The 18,362-nt window shown below is 41.4% G+C and overlaps 1 protein-coding gene across 3 annotated transcripts in view; it reads left to right on the top strand.

The window, feature by feature from the left end:
- Nucleotides 1-18,362, top strand: part of SLC25A21 (solute carrier family 25 member 21) — a 611,357-nt gene that overhangs the window by 310,305 nt on the left and 282,690 nt on the right. The window lies entirely within an intron of this gene.

Below are 18,362 nucleotides of genomic sequence, written 5' to 3'. Positions count from 1 at the left end.
TATTACTGTAGGACAGTTCTCCCCTGGTGGAAGGGGACACCCTTTAAATAGTTTGTCACAGCCATGGCCTAGTATGCCCACTTTAAATAGGTTGTCCCACCCACGAGCATAACTTGTGCCACTTTCTGAATACTAAGGAGATTGTGGCGCAGTGCCTGCGAGACATTTGGGCAAGCAATGGCCCATTCTGTATTCATAATCCCACCCTTAATCCGAAGTTCTTAGCCCTTCCATTCACTCAGGAACTATTTTAAACCTTTTACTCTGCTACAGATGGGGCACTACAGATCCAGCTGCTAACCAAGTCAGCACAGTGGCTAGGTGATTAGCACTTCTGCCTTGCAGTACTAAAGTCGTCAGTTCGAATGCCAACCACTGCACCACCTACCTGGAGTTTACATGTTCTTCCTGTGCCTGCAGAGGTTTCCTCCAGGTACTCTGGTCTTCTTGCACACGCCAAAGGCATGCTGGTAGGTTAAATAGCTCCTGTCTAAATTGGTCCTATTATACATTCAATCTGGAAAGTATTCACAGTGCTTCACTTTTTGCACATTTTGTTATGTTACAGCTTTATTCCAAAATGGAGATAAATTCATTATCTTCCTCAAAATTCTGAAAACAATACCTCATAATGACCATGTGAAAGAAGTTTGTTTGAAATCTTTGCAAATTTATTAAAAATAAAAAACAAAAAAATCACATGTATACAAGTATTCACAGACTTTGCACAATACTTTGTCGAAGCACCTTTGGCACCAAATAGAGCCTCAAGTCTTTTTGAGTATGATGCTACAAGCTTGGCACACCTATTTTTGGGCAGTTTCTCTGATTCTTCTTTGTAGGACCTCTTATGCTCCCTCCGGTTGGATGGGGAACGTCGGTGCACAGCCATTTTCAGATCAGCCATTTTCAGAGATATTCAATAGGGTTTAAGTGTGGGCTCTGGCTGGGACACTCAAGGACATTCACAGAGTTGTCCTGTAGCTTAGGGTCGTTGTCTTGCTAGAAGTTGAACCTTCTCCCCAGTCTGAGATCAAGAGGGCTCTTGAGCAGGTTTTCGTTAAGGATGTCTCTGTACATTGCTGAATTCATCTTTCAATCAATCCTGACTAGTCTCCCAGTTCTTGCCACTGAAAAACATCCCCACAGCATGATGTTGCCACCGCCATGCTTCACTGTAGGGATGGTATTGGAAAGGTGATGAACGGTGCCTGATTTCCTCCAAACATGACACTTACCATTCAGGCCAAAACATTTAATCTTTGTTTCATCAGACCAGAGAATTTTGTTTCTCATGGTCTTAGAGTCCTTCAGGTGCCTTTTGGCAAACTCCTAGCAGGTGGCCATGTACCTTTTACTGAGGAGTGGCTTCCATTTGGCCACTCTACCATACAGGCCTGATTGGTGGAGTGCTGCAGAGATGGTTGTTCTTCTGGAAGGTTCTCCTCTCTCCATAGAGAAACGCTGGAGCTCTGTCAGAGTGACCATTGGGTTCTTAGTCATCTCCCTGACTAAGGCCCTTCTATCCCAAACACATAGTTTGTCAGGGTGGTCCATTCTAGCAAGAGCCCTGGTGGTTCCAAACTTCTACCATTCATGGGTGAAGGAGGCCACTGTGCTCATTGGGACCTTCAATGCCTGCAGAATTTTTTATGTACCCTTCCCCAGATCTGTGCCTCCATACAATCCTGTCTCGGAGGTCTACAGACAATTCCTTGGACGTCATGGCTTGATTTTAGCTCTGAAAATCCCTGTTAACTGTGGGACCTTATATAGACATGTGTGGGCCTTTCCAAATCATGTCCAATCAACTGGGACTACCACAGGGGGGACTCCAATCAAGTTGTAGAAACATCTCAAAGATGATCAGTGGAATCAGGATGCACCTGTGCTCAATTTTGAGTGTCATGGCAAACGCTGTGAATGTGATTTTTTTTCGTTTTTTATTTTTAGTAAATTTGCAAAGATTTCAAACAAACTTCTTTCACGTTGACATTTTGGGGTATTGGTTGTAGAATGTTGAGAAAAATGATGAATGTAATCTGTTTTGGAATAAGGCTGTAACATAACATAAAATGTGGAAAAAGTGAAGTGCTGTGAATAATTTCCGGATTCACTGTATGTACGAATGTGAGTTAGGGACCTTAGATTGTAAGCTCCTTGAGGGCAAGTTCTGATGTGAATGTACAATACACCAGCGCCTTTTTACAAAATTTTACAAATTTTATCTAACTCAGCTATTCTACCTTACAATTAAAAGGGCATCAGGTTATAGCACTGTCAAGCCTCTAAGAACCAGGCTCCTTCACATAAATTTTTACTGTACGTACAATATGTATGTAAAATGCTGCATATAATGTTGGTGCTAAATAAAAACCTGAAATAAGTAAATAAACCTGCTTCAGATTGTGGCCCAGGTCTTTACATCAGCCTGCACTGAGTTATCCAGCAGCCTTCAGTCGTGGGGTGCAAAATGGCTGAACCCCTTAGCAACAGTCTCTGTGATAAATACATTTGTGATTACCCCTCAGGGGATCCCTTCACCCTCATAGCAAATATCATACCAAACGGAAATGAGAAAAGGGGGAAGACAGCAAATAAGGTGTACAGGGCCATGATGGGGTTATTCGGGGTTTCTCTGCACTTGGATCTTTGGACCTTAGTCTTAACACCTTAGAGTCTTCTCCTATCTCCTCAGGTACATTCCCTTATTCTTGCTTTTTAACTAGTGAGGAATTTTCTTTCCTGGTGAGTAAAGTGCTTTATTATGCACTGCAGAACGCACAAGACGTAAGCACTGCAAGTCAGTGTCTCCTCCTGAGTCATTGTCTGACTTTTCCATCTCTGCAGCATTCAGAAGGATGGAAGGAAGTGGTAGGTGTATCCTCTGAGTATTGAGAACTTCTCGTTGGAGTATGGGCAGTCACCCTCAATCTCTCTTAAGCTGAAAAATACCTTTTTGTTTTTTTAAGGTGAATGAGGTATGCTCCTGTTTGAAGCTAGATTTGTCATCACCTGCTGGACCTAAGTTAACCAGTATAGGATCTTTTTCCAAGTCCAAGAAACCTACTTGGTCTCTTTTAGGTCACCCACTAGTACATGATGTTCTGTATGTGCACTGGCTGTGGCCAGACAAAGTGTATACTCCCAAGAGGTTTGCGCAGCAATACCTAGCAGAGGAGGCCTTCCACAAGAAGTGACTGTGGTGAATGCAGCTATTTCCTGCCTCAAAAAATGTTCGGTTCCAGTTGAGTCTTCAAAGACACAGTGGACAAAAGGTTTTAGGTCCGCCACAGTCTCCTTGCACTGTCGAGCTTGGTCATGCAACTGTTCGTGATGTCTATGGCCATTTTATGAGCTTTCGCTGTCTGAGACAAAAATATGCTGCACAATCCTAAATTAATCCTTATGGATGCCTCAGTGCTCAAAAAAACTGAAGCTCCCCCAGTAGCCATGCACTACTGTGTAGACAATTTTATCAGGCCCCCTGCCTCAAAATTCTTACCTGGCACTCATATCATTACAGATGTACAGGATTTTTTTGTTGCAAAATTAGTTTGCAGAGACAATTTGTAAGAATGATTTAGAAATGATTCTGTTTGATGGAAAACTAAACATCTTTAGTAAAAAAAATAAAAAGTCACAGATGGCACTTTTTACCTATTAAGAAGAAGGATAAGGTGCCCACAGCAAAGTCTGGTGCTTGCCAAGTCCTCCATTAGTTCCATAGCAAGTCCTGAACATCTAAGCCACCTAAAACTGCCACCGAGTCCTGTATCTGGCACATGGTGTCCCAAGGGTACTGGCTTGAGTTTTACTCCTTACCACTGCCACAAACCCCCCCCCCTCGAAAAGATTGCGGGCCATTTAGACAGCTTTGCAGCTACCTTTACAGTGATCCCCACAGACAAACAGTTTCAGGGCTTTTATTCAAAACTTCCATCATAGCACAATACAGTTGTAAATAATGTTGATTTGTAACATAAAAACTTTCTGATCCACCTCAGCATATTACAGCACAATGTATTCAGGATTGCAAAAAATTCATGTATAGAGTCTGAATGATAAACACATGATTAAAATAACGCGGCATCCAAAAAGCACAATGCATTTTGTGGATTCCCTCCACTTCCTCAGTAGCGGATGCGGGGTGTGTATCTGCAATAGAATGCATGAATTCCAATATGGTCTGATAGTTAACCAAAAAGAGAGGGGAGGGAAGGAGAAAGAAAGCACCCCCTATTACTTACAAATTAACTGTGCGTTCAGAATGTAGTACTGAGAACTGAAGGTTCACTGGGGGCATCCGTTTCGGGAGCTGTGCCAAAAAAAGCACCAATAAATGAACATCCATGGGAATATACTCTCCAAATACTGATCAGAAGTGATACAATAAACATTTCCAGGGGGTTTCTTGTAGTCCTAAACATAGAAGCCATGATCCAAGATAGTGCACTGTATCCCAGAGAACCAAGAACTAAAGGAAATTGTGCTATGATGGAACATATGTACATAGATGAATTCATAAATGTATTACAAACCAACATTACTATTTATAACTGTATTTTACCATGTTGAAATGTGTACATATACAGTATGAATCAATAAATGTGTTCTACAGTGCCTTAAAAAAATATTGATACCCCTTGACATTTTCCACATTTTGTCATGTTACAACCAAAAACGTAAATGTATTTTATTGGGATTTTATGTGATAGATCGACACAAAGTAACACATAATTGTGAAGTGGAAGGAAAATGATAAATGCTTTTCAATTTTTTTTTTTACAAATCTATATCTGAAAAGTGTGGCGTGCTTCTATTACTATGCTGATGTATGCTTTCTACAATATGAGTCTGTGTCTGCACAGCCCTGATTAGTGCTGTGTCAGTCACATGACTTAAAGTTCACCTTTTGTAACATGTTACACCCATAATCAGGGTGTAACATGTTACAGATGCACCAGCTCCTAATCCCTTGGGAAAACTACAAGGTCCGACAGCCTTTGCGGCTGCCGGCTTATAGTTCTCAATAAACTAACACAACGCTGTTGAGCGCTGCGGTAGTTCATTCATGCTTCTGGTCACAGTGTAACTACCTGGCCATATCAGAGGTACAGCCAGACAGATACACAGACAGCATTACATCCACAATCTGCTGATTGTGAGTACAATACTATACAGGTACATTACAAAAAAATATTTTTTTAAATGCAAAAATTCTATATATTTAATTCTGATCTATAATAAAACTAAGAGTTTTTTAGTGATTGTAATCAATCAGCATACTATATCCTGCCCCCATAGTGTTTAGGAGGAGGGAGGGAGGGGAGTGTAATTTACCACTGTGTATACACCCACATGCGTGACTCTATAGTCATGTGGGCTGCACAGATAAGAAAAAGAAGGAAATGAAGAGCTTAGAAGGAAGCCAGCTGGTCTACAAAATCTCAGCCTGCAATGGGGACACAGAGAAGATGGGAGGGACAGCTGAAGGCAGGATCAACTAGGTCTATTTCACTCTACACAAAACTAATGCTTTAGTGACTATGAACACTCTGTTATATAACTTGTAATTAGAGTTTTCCTTAGTCTGGGTTTAATGACACTTTAATAATGCACATTCTTGCCCCGCATCAGTGGTTTCTGCAGTTTGTGGTGAGCAAGCAGCACTTCCAGTTTGTTTCTCTTTCCTTTGGTTTGTCCATTGCCCCTTGGATCTTCAAGAAGGTGCTTGCCCTGCTGATCCTTCTCTCAGAATGAGTGCTGACCCTTCAAACTCATGTCTGAACACTGCTCTCCAAAAAAGCTTCCAGCTGCTTAATTTTGCATAAGGGTACTGGGTCTCATAGTGGCCTCATTCAAGACAGTGATGTATTCCCAGTTATATTTAAGACCTTTGCAGCTCAATGTGCTGACTGCTTGGAACAAATTCCTTTAATCTCCTGCCTTCTCTTGACATCACCCTACCTTCTCTGTGTCCTGTTTCAAATCTTCCCAAAGAGATTTCTCTACATTGCTTATGCCCCGTACCAGAGGTGTAACTAGAACCTTCAGGGCCCCGGTGCAAGAAACCATGAAGGGCCCCCAGACCCCTGGCCGGGGGCCCTTCCTTTTAAGGCTGGGGCTCTTCCACTGATCCTGGGGCCCTTTACTCTCATTGCGGGCCCTTTATTACAGTCCCACAACAGGACCCTTTCACAAATTGTGCAGTGGGCCCCCCTCCTGCCAACTTGGGGCCTCCCCACTGTGGTGGAATGCCAGGGCTTGGTCGCAAGTGTGACCTTTGCAATCCTGGAAGTTCACCCACTGTTGCCAGTGGTTTTTATTTTTTAGTACTTTAATTGTATTATTTTTTATAATTTTATTTTATTTTTTACAATGTCACTGACTATGACTCTGTCCATTCAGAAAAGGAAGGAGCTGGTAAATTACATATTTACAGACCCCTTCCTGGTACTCTATTGTGACACATCCCCTGCAGCAGCCGGCAGGAGATGGAAGAGAACACAGTGGGGGGGGGGGGACCAGGGGAGCACACAGGGGCCCAGAGACAGCAGAACACAGGTGAATTGCATAGGAGGAGTGGTGGGGGGCAGCATACAGAGGTACCAATCTCCTCCATTTTCCTCCTGCAACTACAAGAGGAAAAAGGAGGACAGTGATTTCTCTACACGCTGTCCCCACCACCCCTCCTATCCAGGTGTACAGGGGAGCCACACAGGCCCCCTGGAGCATGGGGCCCGGTTGCAATTGCAACCCCTGTAGTTACGCCCCTGCCCCGTACACACGTGCAGATTATCTGCAGACTTTTGTCTGCAGACTTACCTTTTCTATGTAGTGCAAGGGCCTGCCGGATTGCATACAAATTGAAAGTGTTTAGGTTTGACCTCATATTATATGGTTTTGGTAAGTCTGCAGACAAAAGTCTGCAGATAATCTGCACGTGTGTATGGGGCATTAGAAGTCGTATGTGCAGTGTGGATTTATCTCTCGGCCACTGCTTTTATCTAAGCCTCTGATTCATTTTTGTCTCACCTGCAGGCTTCTGCAAGGACTGTCCTGCATCTCATTCCACCATCTTTTGGGGAATTAGGCAGTTTATCACTAATGCCTCGTACACACGCAACGATTATCAGCCGACCGATCATCCGACTTTTGTCCAGAGTGGTGTTTTGTTGGTTGGAATGTGCCTAGACTGCACACGAATTTTCTCGGCCAACAAAAATCTACTTCAGAAGTGATGTCATGTGCTGGTTTACTTTCAGTGTGTTTTTTCTTCTCTGAGCATGCCCAGTCTTGCTCATCAGATTTTTGTCTGCCGAAATCTGTACTGACTGACGGAAAATCGGCCATTGTGTTGATGGCCAACAAAAATTTTATAGCCTGCACACCAGATTTTTTTCGGCCGAAAAGTCGGAGTCGGTTGTCGGAGGCATCATACTAACAAGCCGAAAATCGGCCGATCGGACGTTGGCCGAAAATTCCCGGTCCAATAATCGATGCGTGTGTAGGAGGCATTACTTTCCCTGTTAAGGCCCACTCAACATATTCAGTCAGTGCCTTTTGGGCTTTTTAGCACCAGGTGTCTGTTTCTCAGATTTGCAAGGCCACCACCTAGTCTTTTGTGTTCACGTTTGTTAAGTTTCACCAAGTGAATGTTCAGACCTCTGCCTATGAATTATGTCTTGATTGCAGTGGTGGATCACTGGCCCCCTCCATCAGAAGAGGTACCATGATAGTTCACATGACAATGGACTCGTTAGTTAAAAAAAAAAAAAAAGTTACAGGGTACAGTTTTTCTTAATTGTGAATACATTGTAGGTGGTAGTAGGGTGGCAGGAATAGTTCTTGCCCAGAGATGGGATTTTACTGGTGTAGGGAAAAGTGAAGTGGTCAGTTTGGATGTCTACCAGGACTGGCTAGGCAAAATTAAATATCTTTTAGCAGGTAAAACAGCTCATATATATATATATATATATATATATATATATATATCTCAGATGTAGATTGGTAGAGTTCAGCTTTAACAAGCTCGCATCTGCATAGTGGAATTCAATTTTAACTTTAGTGACAAATATTTCTTCACCTTCAGCGATAATGAATATTGCAGAACTTTGACTTTGGTATGTATTTTGTTCTTAGCTTTTTATTTTACGTTTATTGCTTTAATCCTTTTCTCTCATACCTTGCAGATTATTGTGGCTGACAAGCAATAGACATGAGGGTTGTTTTCTGACATTTGAAAATATATTCTTCAGGGGAAAGCCTTCAGCAAGCAGTACTTAGTCCATTCTCTTGCTTGTTTAGATATACTATTTTGCTGGGAAATGAAAGAAGTGCTGACAGCTGGAGGAGCGGCATTCTGTGTGTATAGAGGGGAAGGGGAAGGGAAATTAATGTAATCTGCTTTTTGTTATATCGGTGTGTATCACTGAGAAACCGTCAGAACATATCTGTTTCATGCGTCTTAACTCACATGCTGAATCCAGGAGTCTCCGCACTTAATGGGGACTGAGGCTGGTAACATTTTCTGCAAAGTGCCGAACCTCTTGTACTTGTGCAAGTTTTATAAAATACCCACTTACTGATTCTCAAAACCTGCTCAGTTGTGTAAAACCATCATAATGATTGTAGTGTGCAGGCGTTCTCTCTACCAATAACGGTGACGTCAAAAGAAAAATTATCAAGAAGCTTAGATCAGTTGTAAAGCTTTTTTCTGAAAATATTAAACATTTTATACTTACCTGTTCTGTGCAAAGTTTTTTTGGGAAGTAGACACCTATAAGTGATCGCATTTCTTTCCACATTTTTTTTTTTCTTAAATGAAGAGATATGTTGGCATTGAGGTGGTTAAAACATGGAGCTTGGTAATAGTGTACTAGATACAGTGCATCATAAAAGTGGTAGTAAACTCTGTACTACCACTTGTACCTACAGGTAAGCCTATAATAAGGCTTACCTGTAGGTATTGTGAATATCTCCGAAACTTGCACAGTTTAGGAGATATTCAGAGTGCATGCAGCTGATGACATCATGCGCTTACAGTGCCGGACCTTCAGAGCCCATGGTGGAAACTAACACACAGTGGGAGGATGGAAATTAGGGGGTTAATGTGCAGGATAAGGGAGAGGAAGATGTTATTATACAGGTACTACATAGACAGGATATGTACAAAGGAGGGAGTAGGTGAAAAGTATTAAAAACGACCCCACAATAAATTGTATTAATCCCCTTCTTCCCTTAATTTGAATCTGATGCCACCTAGGATCCCTCCATTTCTAAATTCTAATTCCTTCCTCTTCCTCCATTGTGAGAGGAAGAGTAGGGCTCTTAAATGTAAACAGTAGTACTGTTTACATACACTATGTGATTGCTATGATTGGGTATCACAGCAATTGCAAGGCACAGAGATACTCTGATCGCCTCTGTGCATTTTTCATATGCTCTGCACAGATGGTAAACATTTGAAAATGGCACTCCAGAATATCACATCTACCTTACCACCATTTTAAAATATGCAAGTGCAACTCCAGTAAAATGTATTTATTTTTTTTTAGTTTTTGGGTGGAACAGGAAAGGTTAAAACCTCCGTCAGGTGTCTGTTGCAGCTTATGTCTCCGTACTTCCTATCCTCATAGATATATCAAGAAGTAATTAAAATCTTTACATAAGTGCACATTGTATGAATCTTGTGATTATTAAAATCAGTACAATATTGGGAGAAAAGTCCACCTAAAATAAAGCCAGTATTGGGATTACGTCTGAAAAATTCATGTGCAGGTGAAATCACGAAAGGATCGTAAAAAACCACCACTGAAAAATATAATAATATAATATAATATGCTCACCTTCCAGATGGGCCCTTATTACAGGGGCCTTATAACCATAAACCCGGAAATTCCAATAGCAGCTTCAAGTGGAGATCACTTGGATGTACTCTATCACATGCAAATCTCTATGGATGGTCAGTGTATTCAAACGAGCTGACCCAGCCTCAATGGCAGCCCAGATTTCAGAGCATTATGGTCATTATTAGGTTTTTATTAAACAGTTTTAAAGAATAGGTTACAAATGTTTATTATGTAAGAACAGGTTACATAGTAAAAGAGGAAAATAGTACAGACATTGGCCTCAGGGAGGATTCTCCAGAAGAGAGTGAACAGCCAGATGCAAATATAATCTGTACAGCCAACCATGTTCGGATAGGCCTCTTGGAAGTATCAACAAGATAATAGAGAACTTATCAATATCTAAGGTAAAAACTGGGGGGTATAGCAATTCCAGTTTTTCAGGATCAGCATCTTCTACCAGCATTTCCATTGCCATTATGTCTTGAAGGACCTAGGCTCTAGCTAGGGGGAAGAGGCAGACTTCCAGTGGCATGAAATAACTACTTTGGCCACCAATACACAATGCCAAAGGATACTTTTTTTTATTTTGGATATGGGTCCAGGGATCATAGACAAAAAAGCAATTGCAGGCACAGCTTGAACATCTGAGATACACATAGATTTATATGCCTTAAAAACGTTCTCCCAAAACTGAATAACAAGGTTCACTCCGGTGCCTGTCAACATCCTCATACTCTGCACAAAATTTGAAAATAATCTCCCAATGTTTGGGACTTTAATGGCAGAAATACACCAGCTGTTATACAGATTACATTAATATTTATTATATCAGCAAACAACAAATAATAATAATGATTGTCTTTGGACTTTAGAGCATTATGACACACTCCCAGCCTTTCAATGCCCAAACACGGCCCCTTGTCCCCTTAGTGAGGTGCCTGAGTGACCAAAATCTGCTGAACCAATCTCCTGTGTCTCTGGTGCATTGGTGTAGAAATCATAATGTCTATCTTGCTAGCAGCTGCTAGACAACACAGCATGGCCAATGACCCACCCAGCCTGCTGAATGCATAATGAAGGTGAAGCAGTACACTGGTTTGACCATCCCTGGTATTTTCCATTTCAGAGCAGATAGCACTGTGCAAAGCAGTAGAAATTTAATTGACTTAAAGCACGGAAGCTCAACCTGTGGTCCAACCTCAACTTGCCCAGCTGTTGCGAAACTACAAGTCCCATGAGGCATTGCAAGGCTGACAGTTAAAAGCATGGCTCTCAAAGGCAAACACATGATGGGACTTCTAGTAACAGCTGGAAGTCCACAGGTTGAGCACCCATGGCTTCGAGTGATCTTTCCACTTCTCTCAGACCCAGAGTGTTGCTGTGTTGGACATTACATGCAGCTAAAGACAAGTTCAGTTAGTTGCACTTGGGTTTTATATATTATATTTTATAATATACTGTATGTACCATAGTAAATGGTATTTCTGTTGATCTCTGTGAAATCACTTTACACCAAAAATATATATGCTTGTTATTTTGTATCCTCTATTACTGTGTGACCTCGTATACCCTGGAGTCAAAGGACACACTAGGCAGCATTTTCCAAAACTCAGCTCATGTGAGGACTCACTTGGGCTGCATTGCATGTACTTTTTGTCTCTCCACCCCAACAGACAGAGTCTGAAGCTGCCACTTACATAGATACTTTGCATGTGAGTATCGGGTGTGTGAGATGTTGATAGGAGCCTTTACAGTTGAATTTCCTACCAGTATTTCAAGGAATCTTAGTGTTTATTGCATATATTGTATTGACCTAATCAGCATAATCTTTTGGGGTCAGATATACATATTTCTTTATTTATTTTTATTTTGTACATTTTAAACACCTAAAACATGGGAAAGGATTCCCAGAGTTACATGAGTTATCTAAGACACTGAGCATCTTATAGATATTCTCTTATGTCTGTGGTTTGTCTGACTGAGCCATCTGATAAGGGATCAGTAACAGTAGTGATGGACTAATCTAGTTCTGTAAACAAAGGTCTTCTTTTAGCATAGCTGAAAAGTAATCATGTTAATGATGTTAAAAGAGGACTACAGTGCCACCTGCTGGCTGAGTCAAAGACTACATAATTTTAATATGGAATATTTCCTGACCCACATACCCAAAACAGGCATGCAGCCTGTGATTTGAAAAAAAGTTTGAACTCATGTTATGCATGGTTTTTTTTTTTTTTCAGGGCATTGACTGGGTAGTGAGGCCAAGATTAGAATGAGAAATTTGTTCTCCTTTTTGAAAGAAGTTAGTGGCTGTTCCAAAAACTGGATCTGTATCCACATGTGGACCCAACAACTCTTGCCATATTGTGCAATTACACATTATGGTAGATGTGCCATTTATTGTACCCTCCTTCAGTTAGTTCTGTGCTACTTCTTGTCCCTCTCTTGGTGCCTCTACCATTTTCTCCTGGTCTTTTTTCCGTATCCAAATGTGGGCAGCCGCTGATGATATAACTCTTGCACATGTGTACAGGAGCTGCATCATCCTGACAGATGTTTGGATTTCACACTGCGCTGTACAGTGTACAATTAATTTAAAAAGATAGGGAAAGAGGTTTTATGGCTAAAGAGACATACAGAGCCTCTTTTTTCATAAAACTCTGCCTGCTACCATTTTTTTATTATTTCACTTTAGTTCATCCGGTCATGGATATCCATCCACGGCAAGTACTTGCCGTGAAGTAGGAGCGCGGCTGCCCTCCCCCAGGCAGCAAGCACGCTCGGAAACGCGTCGCATGCAGATGACATCATCCAGGTTCGACTATCTACCAAGCATTGCTGTCAAGCAAATACACCGAGCCTACTTCCTGGTTCTAACCTTGCCATACAAGCCGGCCACAGCGAAAGGATTTCGGCTCCAGCAGGACGGATGTCCATGACCGAATGATGTACACTTCTCCACACTGGAACCTTGTTTTATGGGCATGAATATATCCTTACTAACGTGAGTGCATAATTTTATTCATTAAACCTGTTGCATAAAGTCTACACTTAGAGGCACCTCTGTTTGTCTTTGTTTTAGCCCTGTGGAACCCCTGGCTTTGGTTTCTGGATGGCTGCCCTACATGGTGAACTTTTCTCCCCCTGTGCCATTAATGACTTTTAATTCTATGGACTTTTGTTTCGATATGTGATCAAGCGCCTGTTAATATTGTGCACTTTATTAGGTACACCTTGTTAGTATGGGGTTTGACCCCACTTTTGCCTTTCGTGCCTGCCTTCATTCTTTGTGGCATGGATTCAACAAGGTGTTGAAAACATTTCTCAGAGATTTTGGTCCGTACTGACATGATAGCATCACGCAGTTGCTGCAGATTTGTTGACTGCACATCCATAATCTGAGTTTCCCATTCCACCACATGACAAAGATGATCTATTGGATTAAAATATGGTGACTGTGGAGGCCATTGAAGTACAGTGAACTCATTGTCATGTTCAAGAAACCAGTGGTGAGATGATTTGAGCTTTGTGACATGGTGCATTATCCTGCTGGAAGTAGGCATCTGAAGATTGGTACACTGTAGTCATAAAGGGATGGACATGGTCAGCAACAATAAGTGTGCCTAGAAAATATCCCCCACACCATTACACCACCACCACAACCAGCCTGAACCTTTGATACAAGGCAGGATGGATCCATGCTTTCATGTTGTCTACACCAAACTCTCTCTACCCTCTGAATGTTGCAGCTGAAATCAAGACTCATAAAACCAGGCAACATTTTTCCAATCTTCTATTGTCCAATTTTGGTGAGCCTGTGCGAATTGTAGCCTCTGTTTCCTGTTCTTAGTTGACAGGAGTGGCACCCAGTGTGGTCTTCTGCTGCTGTAGCCCATCTGGTTCAAGGTTTGATGTGTTGTGCATTCAGAGATGGTATTCTGCATACATTGGTTGTAAGGAGTGGTTATTTGAGTAACTGTTGCCTTTCTATCATCTCAAACCAGTTTGTCCATTCTCCTCTGACCCCTGACTTCAACAAGGCATTTTGGTCCACACAACTGCCGGTCACTGGATATTTTCTCTTTTTCCAACCATTCTCTGTAAACCCTAGAGATGGTTGTGTGTGAAAATCCCAGTAGATCAGCAGTTTTTGAACTACTCAGACCAGCCCGTCTGGCACCAACAACCATGCCTTGTTCAAAGTCACTTAAATCCCCTTTCTTCCCCATTCTGTTGCTCGGTTTGAACTTCAGCAAGTTGTATTCACCACATCTAGATGCCTAAATGCAATGAGTTGCCTCCATGTTGCTGGCTGATTAGCAATTTGTGTTACCAAGCAATTGAACAGGTGTGCCTAATAAGGGTACCGGTGATTGCTCATGCAGACACATTTACAGGTGTAATAGAAGAGGGTTTACAGGCTGAAAAAAAAAAACATCACCAGTGCATTTAGTAGAGGAACTTTTGTACAAAACAAAGATGCTTGACGCCCTAAATGTGTCTAAACACTAGATCCAGTTTGATGCATTTGAGAGTTCATTCATTTCACTGTCCAAAAAAAATGTATATTCTGGTCAATGCAATCCATTAAAGCTCAAAAAACAATAAACGCTCCTAAACACACCTGCATGTGCAAAACTTGGCTTTAGGTGCTTTTTTTTTAAGCAGCTTGTCTTCTGCCAGAAGAAAAAGCATTCAGCGGGGCAGAGAAAACGCTTAGGCTGGCTGAACATGGGTCGAATTTCGAAAGAATTTTCTTTCGAAAATCACATCTAAGAATTATTGTTCGAATTTTGCACCATTAGTGGGCCGCAGCAATGGCCGATTTTTATGCGGTCATCAAATTTGAGTGATCGGGCATATTGGAAATGTTGAACAACAAACGATTTTCTAATCAATGATGGGAGAATCGTGCGAGAAATATCAAAAAAGAAATGTGCATGATTGCAAGAAAAGAAAATTCCCGGAAAGAAAGGAAAATTCCCAGGCCACGAAAATTATTTTCTGTAACAATATAAGGCGAAATTGAAGGCTTGGTCAGTCGAATTTCTAAATTAATGAAGGCATCATCGAATCACAAAATGCACAAAATTTCTGATGTTCCAAAGACTTCTTTCAAAATTCAACACATGTATGGCCTGCCTTAATGTGCATGAGACCTAAAGTTCTATAATTATGGCTTGTTAAAGTTTAACTCCACTTTCATGGGGAAAAAATAGCAAATAAAAAAAATAATATAACATATACAATTGTGACACAAGTCATATTTTAATTGTAATAAATAATTGTATATATTAATATTATATTAAATTAATAATAATAATATTGTATCATTAATATTTGTAATTATTAAAAATGACCTTTTCTTTTCAATCTGTAATTTTCTGTAAAGTGCAATGCAACATGGCTACTTGGAGGTGTTCTGTACACAGATTGTGTACAGAACGTGCCCCAAAAACATAATTTCATGCTTCCCAGATTGGCTCACCGATTGTCCCAGAAGTCTGCATTACAATACAAGTCAGATTTTTGGCATCCACTCCTACAAAAATGTCATTTTTGGCAAGGTACTCCCAATAGGAAATAACGTGTAAAGGGATGCAGACCCTGCAAGTTTCCTCATTAGAGCCCTGATTCTGCAGCAGCTGGTTGATCATTATGAAACCACTCCCATTAGACTCACTAAGCACGGGCACAGAGGAACAAACAGAATGATAAAAGGTAGGAATCTGCAACAAAGTTTGTTAAAACCCTTGCAATGTACAGAGATCACCCAGAGGAGAATGTTACACTTTAAATGATGGCACAAAATAGCAAATACATAAACTGTGAGTTAGCAGATGAACTACAATGGGTGTCTTGTAGAAATGATTTAAGCTTACATGACTTCTTACTGTTAAAAATGAAAAGCATCTGCTAATTTATTACTGTCGTTCAAAATTAATCAAATAAATATTGAATGTTCTGACATCTTTCAGTGCTGTCAGGATAGGAAGTTCTAATTAGCTGAACAGTATCCATGCCCCGGTCAGGCCAAGAAGTGGCAGCAAGCTTGGCATCGTATCATGCCCTGATTGTGGCCCTAGCAGTACTTGAAGAGGTTAGCCCTGTGTCAGCTCTGCAGGTTTGCGATGATTTATTGGCTGGCATTCTTCTTCTGTTATTTCAACCTCACCTTTTGTATCCCAGCCAGAAAGTCTATTAATAAATGATTAAAGCGGATTGTTAAGGAAACTGATCTGAAATATTTGTCTTGGCTGAAGTTCAGCTAATTACAAGCTGCCTGTTTGCATCTGTCACTGCAGGCTCACCTGGCAGTGGGGGATGCTGTCATTACAGCTGACCCCTGGCTACCGGCAAGGGGAGGGGTGCAGTGCTGGTAAGCCATAACGTCAGCCTACTAGGGCTGGCAAACATAAATATGAAGTCACATATTGCAGACATTACAGCATATAAGTCTAAATCGTCCATATCATGTGGCAGTCTCTCTATGTATGACCAGCTGACACATAAATTTCAGTAAGAAATATGCCATAAAAATAACAGCTAGTTCACTGTTCAGAAAAGCTAATGACCACAACAGCTTTAAGCCCGCTATAACCCCAAAGGCCTGATTGAATTTTAGGGTTCCAGAGGGTTTTTATAACCACAGTGGCTATTAGAGGCTGCATGGTCTGATCAAAAGTATACCAACCCAAGTGCAATGAAGATATTTATACCTGTACTCCAATTTAGGCTTCATTTGTGCTGCCTCCTGGTGCTTTAAATTGGAATAGCCTTCCCATGATCAGCGGTCAATACGGGAACTGTATGTTTGGTTGTTTCAGACTTTGCATGACTATGCTTTCCCTCGGAGCCACTTGATATGCAGGCAGAAATCTTTTGCCCTTAAAAGTCTGGGGTGAGGCGAACAGCACTTAGATTGCAGGCTAAGTGTAAATTGAACAGCGCTTGCTTGATGAGAGTTTCCATGGTTGACAACTGATGGTACTTTGTCATTGATGAGTAGGGATGAGCAAATCTGCATGGGTTGCATGGGAGTTTTACAAATCATGTTTGAAGTTTGCAAACATTGCAATAAACCCCATTGAAGTCTATAGTAGGCAAATGTTGCTATCATGTCTGTTATCACATCAAGCTATTGTCAAACAAATAGGCATGCAAAGCCAAGCACTGCCATGAGGTGGACATGTGTTAATGCCATAATAAATCTCCCTACATAGTATTTACATCTCCCCGTAATGGCCTCAAAAGACATTGGCAATATGGCGTGGTACTTCCACCCTTCTATTGGAAGAGGGCTGGGTTATCAGTCAATTCAATTTATTGGCTCTTGCTGACTAAGGGCAAAGACTATGCACTGTATTATAGCTTGTTCCTTATTTCTGGGGGAAAACCTGTGAACCTTATTATAACCTTGGCTGCATCATTAACCACTTAAGCCCCGAAGATTTTACCCCCTTCCTGACCAGGGGGTATTTTGCGATTCGGCACTGCATGACTTTAAAGGACAATTGCGCGGTCGTGCGACGCTGTACCTAAACGAATTTGACATCCTTTTTTTCCCACAAACAGAGCTTTCTTTTGGTGGTATTTGATCACCTGTGCGATTTTTTGATCATGCGCTATAAACAAAAAAAGAGCGTCAATTTTGCAAAAAATAGCAATATTTTTCACATTTTTTTATATGAAATTCCCCCAAAAAAAATGTAAAAATCAAAATTTTTAACATTTTCGGCCAATTTGTTTTATGCTACCTATGTTTGGTAAAAAAAATCGCAAAAAGCGTATTTTGATTGGTTTGCGCAAAAGTTATCGCGTTTACTAACAAAGGGAAAGATTTTTGTTATTTTTGTTGTTTTTTTTAACGCGTAATGGCGGCGATCTGCGATTTTTTTTTGCGGTACTGCGACATTGTGGCGGACAGATCGGACCCTTGACTGACATTTTTGACACTTTTGGGGTTACCAGTGACATTACTGCAGTAATCAGTGCTATACATATGCACTGTTACTGCAAAATGACACTGGTAGTGAAGGGGTTAACTTTATTTGAGAGGGAGGGGCTGTGTGTGTCCCTAGGGGCGTGATTCTAACTGTGATTGGCTGTGGGTTGAGCTGTAGGAACAGTGATCAACGGTCCTACATAGTAGAACCGTGTGATCACAGTTTCTACAAAGGGAAGAATGACTGGCGGCTTGTTTACACTAGCCGCCTGACTTTCTCCCTCTGCAGCTGCGATCGCAGAGTGACCAGCGGACATCGGGTCCGCCGGTCACACGCGCGGGGGGGTCCTCCGGCAGCGCACGCTCGCTCCCTAGACCCTCACAGGCTAGCGACGTAGATCTGCGTCACTTTGCCTGAGAGGGGCTGACTGCCGTTAGGCAGTCGGCAAGTGGTTAATATACTGAATATTACTGAGACCTGGAATTTATATTAAAGAATGGGAAAATCTTGGGTTGGCAATAGTCTCTCGGTTGGGTGAACACGTAGGTGAATCTACAAAATA

This window comes from Pelophylax lessonae, assembly GCF_965119305.1.
Source record: "Pelophylax lessonae genome assembly, chromosome: 13".
Taxonomy (NCBI): Eukaryota; Metazoa; Chordata; class Amphibia; order Anura; family Ranidae; genus Pelophylax; species Pelophylax lessonae.
This window is presented reverse-complemented; position numbering and strand designations above follow the sequence as displayed.